The 9990-nt window shown below is 44.7% G+C and overlaps 1 pseudogene; it reads left to right on the top strand.

Moving 5' to 3' along the window:
• The first annotated feature begins 3514 nt into the window (after positions 1-3514).
• Positions 3515-4490, top strand: LOC140186815 (craniofacial development protein 2-like; annotated as a pseudogene).
• Positions 4491-9990: the final 5500 nt, after the last annotated feature.

Raw genomic sequence — 9990 nt, 5'->3', positions numbered from 1 at the left:
CAAGAAGGAGGTACAGGAACCTGATGACCTACACCACTAGGTTCAGGGGCAGTTTACCCCTCAACCATCAAGCTCTTCAATCAGAGGGAATAACTTCACTCATCCCAACACTGAACTGATCCATAACCTATGAACTTACTTCCAAGGACTCTTCAACTCAAGTACTCAATATTTATTTCCTATTTATTATTATTATTATCATCATTATTATCTTCTTTTGTATTTACACAGCTCATTGTCTTTTGCACAATGATTGTCTGTCCATCTTGTTGGGTGTGGTCTTTCATTTATTCTATTGCATTGTTTTGTATTTACGGTAAATGCACAGAAGAAAGTGAATCTCAGGTTTTTTATACCGTAACATATATGTACTTTGATAATAAATTTACTTTGGACTTTGGCAGACTCTATCAGATTTCTATGTGTACCATGAAGATCATTCTGTCTGGTTGTATCACAGCCTCGTGTGGAGTCTCCAGTTTAGAGGATCACGAGAGGGTTGTAGATTCATCCAGTTCCATCATTGGCCTAACCCTCCCCACCACTGAAGATACAGTCGAGAGGCAGTGCCTCAAACACTCAGTATTCATCACTAAGAAGCCTGGCTATCTGAGTCACGCCCATTTCTCATTTCAATCCTTAGGGAGAAAGTACAGGAGCCAGCAGCCCCACACTCAACAAGACGTTCATCCATGAACCCATGAACACTACCTCGCTATCCCTTTTTTGCGCAATTTATTTATTTTGCTAAAAAGTAATTTTTACAGCTTTGCACAGTACTGCTGCTGCAAAACAACACATTTCACATTATCACACATACAAGAGATTCTGCAGATGCTGGAAATCCCGGGTAACCTACACAAAATTCTGGAGGAGTTCAGCAGGCCAGGTGGCATCTAAGTAGAGGAATAAGGGGTCAATTTTTGGGCTGAGCCGCTTAGTCTCGGCCCAAAAAGTTGACTTTTAAATTTAACCTTATACTGTATAGTAAGTCAGTGAAAATAAGCTTGATTTTAAATATCATAAATGTTTATGATAATGAACCTGATTCTGATTCTGATTCCAAGCTCAATGCTGTAATGATTTTGGAATAATTTGGGGGTTAAAGAGTTAATTGAGTGAAGTTGAATAATCACTCAGTGCTTCACATATGGGTTTCTTCATTGGCTCTGTGTCCAGAAGCCCAAACTCTCTCTCTCTATCTGCACTGGAAAACAACAGTGATTGAAGAAGTTCGGTCACCACGACCTTACTAAAAATGATTTGGGATGCCAGATAAATGATTTGCTTTATTTGTCATAAGTATGTCCAAACATCAGAACATAAAGTGAAATGTGTTGTTTAGTTCAATGACCAACACAGTCCAAAGCTAAGCTGATGGCAGCCCACGTAACATGCCCACAATTTACTAATCCTAACCTGTACGTCTTTAGAATGTGGGAGGAAACCAGAGCCCCTGGATGAAACATTGCTTCTTGAGGATAATATACAAAATGTTGAAGGAACTCAGCAGTTAGGCAGCAAAGACGTAGGGGAATAAACAGATGACATTTTGGACCAAGACCCCTCAATTCCCCTCTGTAGATGCTGCCAGACTTGCTGAGTTCCTCCAACATTTTGTGTGTATTACTCTGGATTTCCAGCATCCAGCAGAATCTCTTGTTTTTATAGTTCTTAAGGGTATGTATCTTTCAGTGATTAAGCTATTTTTGCCATAACAAGTATTGTATCACTTCCCATGCACAGGATTACACTACATCACAATACCAATAGTATGTTTTACTCAGCCTTAATGATACATGAAATTTCACTGAATAAATCAGTTTTCAGAAATGGTTGTATTTATCTTAAGGGGAAAGGAACGCAAAGTTTTGTTACAGTTGTGTAAATATTCAATCGTGCTTCTTTGTGGAGCTGCCAGTGCCTTCGGGGAAGTTGTCCTTCACTGGGAGAATATGATGCTTCACTCTCAGGATATAGCTAGTAGTGGCTTTCTGTTAGTGGTTACTGCAAACCTCCCAACCATGACCATTAACAATGGAGAATGAGCATGCAGAACAGTACTGAGAAGCTTCAGGCCCAGCCACAGCTACAGAGAGAGCAACAGAAGGAATTAACCATCCACCCATCCGTCCATCAGCCACCTCCTGTTCCACCAGTGGAAGCACTGGCAGTCCCTGCCCTCCACACCCAACACTGGCATCATCAGTCACCTCGGAATCCGACGGTACTGGGGTGGAAGTGACTTGGCCTTAGCGCTAAGGGACTGCCTAGGAAAATGCAATGTCAGTGAGCATCGTTGTTTAACCTAAAATTGGGTGCTCTCTTCCATTTGTGGTAGGCTGATTTAAGTAAGCTATTAAGTTATCCATTGTGAGACCCTAGGATGGCTTTATTTGTGTTAGTTTTGAGGTGTATAACCCCACTTTTGCATCCTTTCATGTAGATCTTCGTACACTCTCTTCTTGAAGAAGACTTCCCCTCCTTTACCACGACTGCAACTCTCCCACCTACTCCTGCCTCTGATCCTCCTCACCTCTTTGATTCCCCAGTGTTCATTCATATGCCATGCTTCATAATACCATTGAATAAATCATGCTTGCGTCATCATGAAATAATTGTGCACTTTGATTTCACAGAGCTCGAGGGAGGAACATGTTGACACATCTCTTTTAAAATTCTTAATGCCCAAAGCCTTAGTTAATGCAACAAATAACAGAATCATTTAATATTTATATATTTCAGTCTTTGACTTCATTTTCATCACTGTGATTCATTCGCATACCTGTACTTCATTTTAAAATTAGCAGTGCAGGACAGGACAAGACTGAATTATTCTGCTGTTGATGGATACCAGTAGGATCATTGGGAAAAACATATGCTTAGTTTAGATTTAAATCCCTTAAAACTACAGAGCTCAGAAAAGGTTATTAAAATTATCTATTCTCATAACCTGGAAAATAATGATTTGAGATGTCTGAAGAGAAGTAAAAGTTAATTCACATAATAATATAAGGGAATTCAATATTAAAATTCTGCTGTTTAATTGATAACAAATATATTCCATTGACACTTTTCAAGGGAAAAGTTATTTGGAAGTTGTTTTCTAATTGAACAGTGTCTGTACTATTTTGAGAGAGATGTTTATGGGCTCAAGCTTTTCTTCAGGGTCTGGACTCATGACATTTAAGTGCAGTACGCACTGAGTGCTGTATTAGCACTTGGCGGTAATGTTAAATTAGCGCTAGTTTCTTTGTCAGGTCAGGGCCGTGCCTTGCTACTGGTGCCACGTAGCCCAGCACTACCTGTCTCAGGTCGGGTTGTTGGCGACTCAGCCGGCACACCCCCTGGTGTGCTTCGGTTGACCAGGGAGGAGGGTGTGTAGGCACCCAGCGGGACTAAAAACAAAACCTGTCAAAGGGCAGATGAACTCTTTGTGAGTCAATGGCCACCTACTGTCTGTGTGAGGAGTGGCTCGCCACACAGTCTTTCGTTTCGCACCTTGTAAGGCATTATGGTGACAGACAACCCAACAAACCCTATACTTCCAGAGCTGGGAGTGCTCAGGAACTCTGTGGAATGCCCAGACCCTGGCCGAGACAGGCAGTATGAAGATGCAACCTCAGAGCCCATGGGGAGGGTTGAGTCCAACAAGGGGGCCGAGCAAACTGCGCTTCTTTTGCGTTGTAAGGTAAAAATGATCATCTCAACCTTCAACGCAAACACCATCTGCCTCTTGCCTCGATGCACAGAGTTGGCATCACAGGCAAGCAGCTACGAGATCTCCATCCTGGGGATCCAAGAACACCGTCATGCACACCTTGATGAAGAGATAAGGTTCACAGAGGTAGAGAGGATGCACCTCATCACCTCGGCCGCATGGAGAGAGCTGATGATGATGTCAGCACAAGGTGAAGTAGGGCTGATGTTGAACTGCAAGGTGAAGAAGGTACTGAGGGGCGTAGTCTCAGTCAGTGACAGAGTCCTCACTGCAGAATTTGACGGAAACCCAGTGACCTCTGTCATCATTTGTTACTCCCCACACAGCCGCAGTGAGGAGAAGAAGGTGGAGGCCTTCTACAGTAAACCACGAAGCTGTCACTTCAATACCGGCACATAACTACCTGGCTGTGCTCGGCGATTTTAATGCCCAGGTCAAATTGGAAGATGTTCCATACTCATACCAAGACTTTACCAACAGAAATGGACAATATCTAGTTGATTTCATCTAGGAACACAGTCTCATTGCCGCCAACACACAATTCAAGAAGCGAGCTGGTAAACTGTGGACATATGAAAACAGAGCCTCCAGCTGCAGGAAACAGCTCGATTACATCCTCGTAAGAACAAAATGGCGTAATTGTGTGATCGACACAGAAGCCTACAGCACCTTCAACTCGGTCAGTTCTGACCACAGAGTAGTGTCAATGCAAGTGGGACTGAGCCTGCGGCAGCCCACAGCCACAGGTCCCAAGGAGAAGGGAGACTAGAAGACATTCTCGTCACAACTTATTCTTCAAGCCCAGTACACAGTAGAGGTGAGAAATCACTTCGGCCCACTGGAAAGGGGGGAGGAAGAGACAGCCACCAACCGCTATCAACGGCTCATAGACGCACACACAGATGCAACAAAGAGTTTGCCTGCTGTGAAGCGAATCATGAAGAGCTGGACCTCGAAACATCCTGACGTCATCGCAGCAAGAAGTGTGGTCAATGCTTGTCATGCCAAACTTAGAAGGAGCGAAACAGAAGAGCTAAGAGACAAGTTCAAGACAGCAAAGAAGAATCTCTTTGCCATCTACGACCGACTGAAGGAAGAGGAACTAGCTGAGAGGATTAAAGAGGTAGAGGCTGCCAATGAAGACAAGCAGCATGGAGAAGCATGGCACCTAGTCAACAAGATCAGCAGATGGAAGAAGTCCCCATCAGGTCAAGTAAGTGGTAAAACAGAAGAGGACCGTGTCCAGACATGGTTTACCCACTGTAAGAACCTCCTGGGAAGCCCTCCAATGATCACGGAAGAAGAAAAGGACATACCCATGATACTAACACAAGTCGAAATCAAGGACGGCCCATTCACCACTGAGGAACTAAAGAAGGCCAAATATGCACTCAAACAGGGCAGGAGCGCTGGACCAGATGGGATACCACCAGATGTCCTGAAGAACTGCGACCTGGACGACATCTTGCTGGACATGTGTAATACGGCATTGATGAAAGGCGACAAACCAGAACAGTGGTCACTCTCAAACATTATCCCAGTCCCCAAGTCTGGATCCCTCACGAAGACAGATAACTACCACGGTATCAGCTTGACCTGCATCTTAGCAGTTACACAATCGGATGATCTTGAACAAGATTCACACCACCATTGACCCTAAGCTAAGATTCAATCAGAATGGTTTTCGGCAGAAATGCACAACAGTAATACAAATACTTGCTCTCCATAGGATCATCGAGGAAGTCAAGAAGAACAACCTACCAGCCGTGTTTACTTACATCGATTTTCGCAAAGCTTTTGACTCCGTTCACCGAGGTAAAATGCTGAAGATCCTGAAAGCTTACGGAGTGCCAGACCATCTACTGAGAGCAATAGAGTCCAGCTATACCAAGACCATGGCGAAAGTTGTATCACCAGATGGAGAAACAGCAGTGTTCGAGCTCCTAGCTGGAGTGCTGCAAGGAGACACTCTGGCACCCTACATCTTTATAATCATCCTTGATTACGCTCTGCGTCAAGCTACCAAAGATCATGACAAGCTTGGTTTTGCCATAAAACCAGGACGAACCAAAAAGGTCAGACCAGTTATGCTCACAGATCTCGATTTTGCAGATGACATAGTCCTGCTCTCTGACCAGATGGAGGAAGCACAGCAGCTACTGACAAAAGTGGAAACTGAGTGCAATAAAGTTGGACTTCACCTAAACGCTAAAAAGACAGAGTACATGGTGTATAACTGCGACGAAGGTACTCTCAAGACTGTAAAGACTGATACCATTAAGAAAGTCTTTGACTACAAGTACCTTGGGTCAAGAATGATGAGTTCAGAGAAGGACATAAAGATACAGAAGACACTGGCGTGGAGGGCTATGAACGACATAAAGGAAATCTGGAAGTTGAACTTGACCAGAGGGCTTAAAAAGAGGATTTTCATAGCAGTCATAGAGTCCATTCTCACATACGGATGCGAGACGTGGACACTCACCAAGACTATGTGAAAGTCTCCAGATGCTTGCTATACATGAATGCTCTGGATGGCTTTTAACGTGAGTTGGCAACAGCACATGACGAACGTCAAGCTCTATAATGACCTACCGATACTCACCATTAAAATCGAGGTGAGAAGACTGCAACTAGCGGGGCACTGTCTACGCCACCCCGAGCTACCTGCCAGCCTAGTCATCATATGGGAGCCCAAACATGGGAAGATGAACCCTGGGCACCCTCCCAAGGCTATGGTCAACACACTCCTAGAAGACAGCTGCACAGCTAATGTAGATGAACTGAACACACTGATGAGGGAGAGGGAGAAGTGGAGAGTCTGTCATCGTGCCTGACGCCGGCTCCCTAGGCCTGAGTCGACGTAGTAGTAGTAGCGCTAGTTTGTTCTCTTAGCTGGACGGTTTGCGAAAGAACTGGTGAATTCATCTCCTAAATTATCTAATAAACAACATCACAAACCTGAATTAAACTAGATCTAATCTTCTGCACTCACCTTCCCCACTCCATCCTTGCTACTTTCGAAAGCACAATGCTTGGCTCACTATGTACCAATCCCCTCCTCATCATCAAACTGCAGATAAGGGTGGTTCCTTTGTTCCATTGTGGAATGCTGACCTTTGCCTTACAGAAACTCAGAAGCTCTTGGATGCTTCCTCATACCTTCATTTGGGCTATAACCTCGTGATTGAACACCAAACCACTATCTCCCAGGCCATTACAAATCTCTTCATATCAGGAGATCTTCCCTCCATTGCCTCGAACCTGGTAGTGTCCAACCCCATACTGCTTGCTTTTATCTTTTACCTAAGATCCACTAACAGGACTGCACTGGTAAACACATTATGCTGCCTGCTCTTGCTTCATCTTGAACTTATCTCCTCATAAATAAATTTAACAAATAAACTATTTCTGCAGATGCTGCTTGGCCTACTGAGTTCCTCCAGCAGTTTGCTTTTCACTCCATATTCCAGCATCTGTGATCTCCTGTGCCTCCTCTCTCTACACTAATGTGAATTGCTCACTTGTTTTATTGATGTTGTGAGTTGCAGACTACACCTTCTGGTGCTACTTGGACACGTCTTCAGTGATGAAGCTGGGGTCATAGGGTGTTTCGGGTCTTTAATCATCAGACAACCTCATGATCAGCCCCCGACTTGTGTCCAAGTGGCGCACTAATCCACAGATCCCCCGGCCGGATCCACAGCCACCGCGAGGCCTTTTCAGCAGCTTCCAGAATGTTCCTGGTGGCTCTTCAGCACTGCAGTCCTTTAGCTCCAAGGAGTTTTAGAGTCTGCTGTAATGAATCGCCAACAAATTTTGCTGTGTGCAAATTAGCTAAACCTTTGGCTTCCAGTACTATACTTCAGAAGGGCTTTTAGACATAGACATAGACATAGAATAGTACAGCACGGTACAGGCCCTTCGGCCCACAATGTTGTGCCGACCCTCAAACGCTGCCTCCCATATAAGCCCCCACCTTAAATTCCTCCATATACCTGTCTAGTAGTCTCTTAAATTTCACTAGTGTATCTGCCTCCACCACTGACTCAGGCAGTGCATTCCACGCACCAACCACTCTGAGTAAAAAACCTTCCTCTAATATCCCCCTTGAATTTCCCACCCCTTACCTTAAAGCCATGTCCTCTTGTATTGAGCAGTGGTTCCCTGGGGAAGAGGTGCTGGCTTTCCACTCTATCTATTCCTCCTAATATCTTGTACACCTCCATCATCTCTCCTCTCATCCTCCTCCTCTCCAAAGAGCAAAGCCCTAGCTCCCTTAATCTCTGATCATAATCCATACTCTCTAAACCAGGCAGCATCCTAGTAAATCTTCTCTGTACCCTTTCCAATGCTTCCACATCCTTCCTATAGTGAGGTGGTCAGAACTGGACACAGTACTCCAAGTGTGGCCTAACCAGAGTTTTATAGAGCTGCATCATTACCTCGCGACTCTTAAACTCTATCCTTGATTTATGAAAGCCAACACCCCATAAGCTTTCTTAACTACCCTATCTACCTGTGAGGCAACTTTCAGGGATCTATGGACGTGTAGCTCCAGGTCCCTCTGTTCCTCCACACTACCAAGTATCCTGCCATTTACTTTGTACTCTGCCTTGGAGTTTGTCCTTCCAAACTGTACCACCTCACATTTCTCCAGGTTGAACTCCATCTGCCACTTCTCAGCCCACTTCTGCATCCTATCAATGTACCTCTGCAATCTTCGACAATCCTCTGCACTATCTACAACACCACCAACCTTTGTGTCGTCTGCAAACTTGCCAACCCATCCTTCTACCCCCACATCTAGGCCGTTAATAAAAATCACAAAAAGTAGAGGTCCCAGAACAGATCCTTGTGGGACACCACTAGTCACAACCCTCCAATCCGAATGTTCTCCCTCCACTATGACCTTCTGCAGGCAAGCCAATTCTGAATCCGCCTGGCCAAACTACCCTGGATCCCATGCCTTCTGACTTTCTCAATAAGCTTACCATGTGGAACCTTGTCAAATGCCTTACTAAAATCCATGTAGATCACATGCACTGCACTACCCTCATCTATATTCCTGGTCACCTCCTCAAAGAACTCTATCAGGCTTGTTAGACACAATCTGCCCGTCACAAAGCCATGCTGGCTGTCCCTGATCAGACCATGATTCTCTAAATGCCCATAGATCCTATCTCTAAGAATCTTTTCCAACAGTTTTCCCACCACAGACGTAAGGCTCACTGGTCTATAATTACCCGGACTATCCCTACTACCTTTTTTGAACAAGGGGACAACATTCTCCTCCTTCCAACCCTCCGGTACCATTCCTGTGGACAATAAGGACATAAAGATCCTAATTAGAGGCTCAGCAATCTCTTCCCTCGCCTCGTGGAGCAGCCTGGGGAATATTCCGTCAGGCCCCGGGGAGTTATCCGTCCTAATGTATTTTAACAACTCCAACACCTCCTCTCCCTTAATATCAGCATACTCCAGAACATCAACCTCACTCATATTGTCCTCACCGTCATCAAATTCCCTCTCATTGGTGAATACTGAAGAGAAGTATTCATTGAGGACCTCGCTCACTTCCACAGCCTCCAGGCACATCTTCCCACCTTTATCTCTAATCGGTCCTACCTTCACTCCTGTCATCCTTTTGTTCTTCACATAATTGAAGAATGCCTTGGGGTTTTCCTTTACCCGACTTGCCAAGGCCTTCCCATGCCCCTTTCTTGCTCTTCTCAGCCCCTTCTTAAGCTCCTTTCTTGCTTCCCTATATTCCTCAATAGACCCATCTGATCCTTACTTCCTAAATCTCATGTATGCTGCCTTCTTCCACCTGACTAGATTTTCCACCTCACTTGTCACCCATTGTTCCTTCACCCTACCATTCTTTATCTTCCTCACTGGGACAAATTTATCCATTTATCCCTAACATCCTGCAAGAGATCCCTAAACATCGACCACATGTCCATAGTACATTTCCCTGAAAAACCATTATCCCAATTCACACCCATAAGTTCTAGCCTTATAGCCTCATAATTTGCCTTTCCCCAGTTAAAAATTTTCCTGTCCTCTCTGATTCTATCCTTTTCCATGATGATGTTAAAGGCCAGGGAGCGGCGGTCACTGTCCCCCAGATGCTCACCCACTGAAAGATCTGTGACCTGACCCAATTCGTTACCTAATACTAGATCTAGTATGGCATTCCCCCTAGTCGGCCTGTCAACATACTGTGACAGGAATCTGTCCTGGACACACTTAACAAACTCTGTCCC

The sequence above is a fragment of the Mobula birostris genome, chromosome 23 (assembly GCF_030028105.1).
Source record: "Mobula birostris isolate sMobBir1 chromosome 23, sMobBir1.hap1, whole genome shotgun sequence".
Taxonomy (NCBI): Eukaryota; Metazoa; Chordata; class Chondrichthyes; order Myliobatiformes; family Myliobatidae; genus Mobula; species Mobula birostris.
This window is presented reverse-complemented; position numbering and strand designations above follow the sequence as displayed.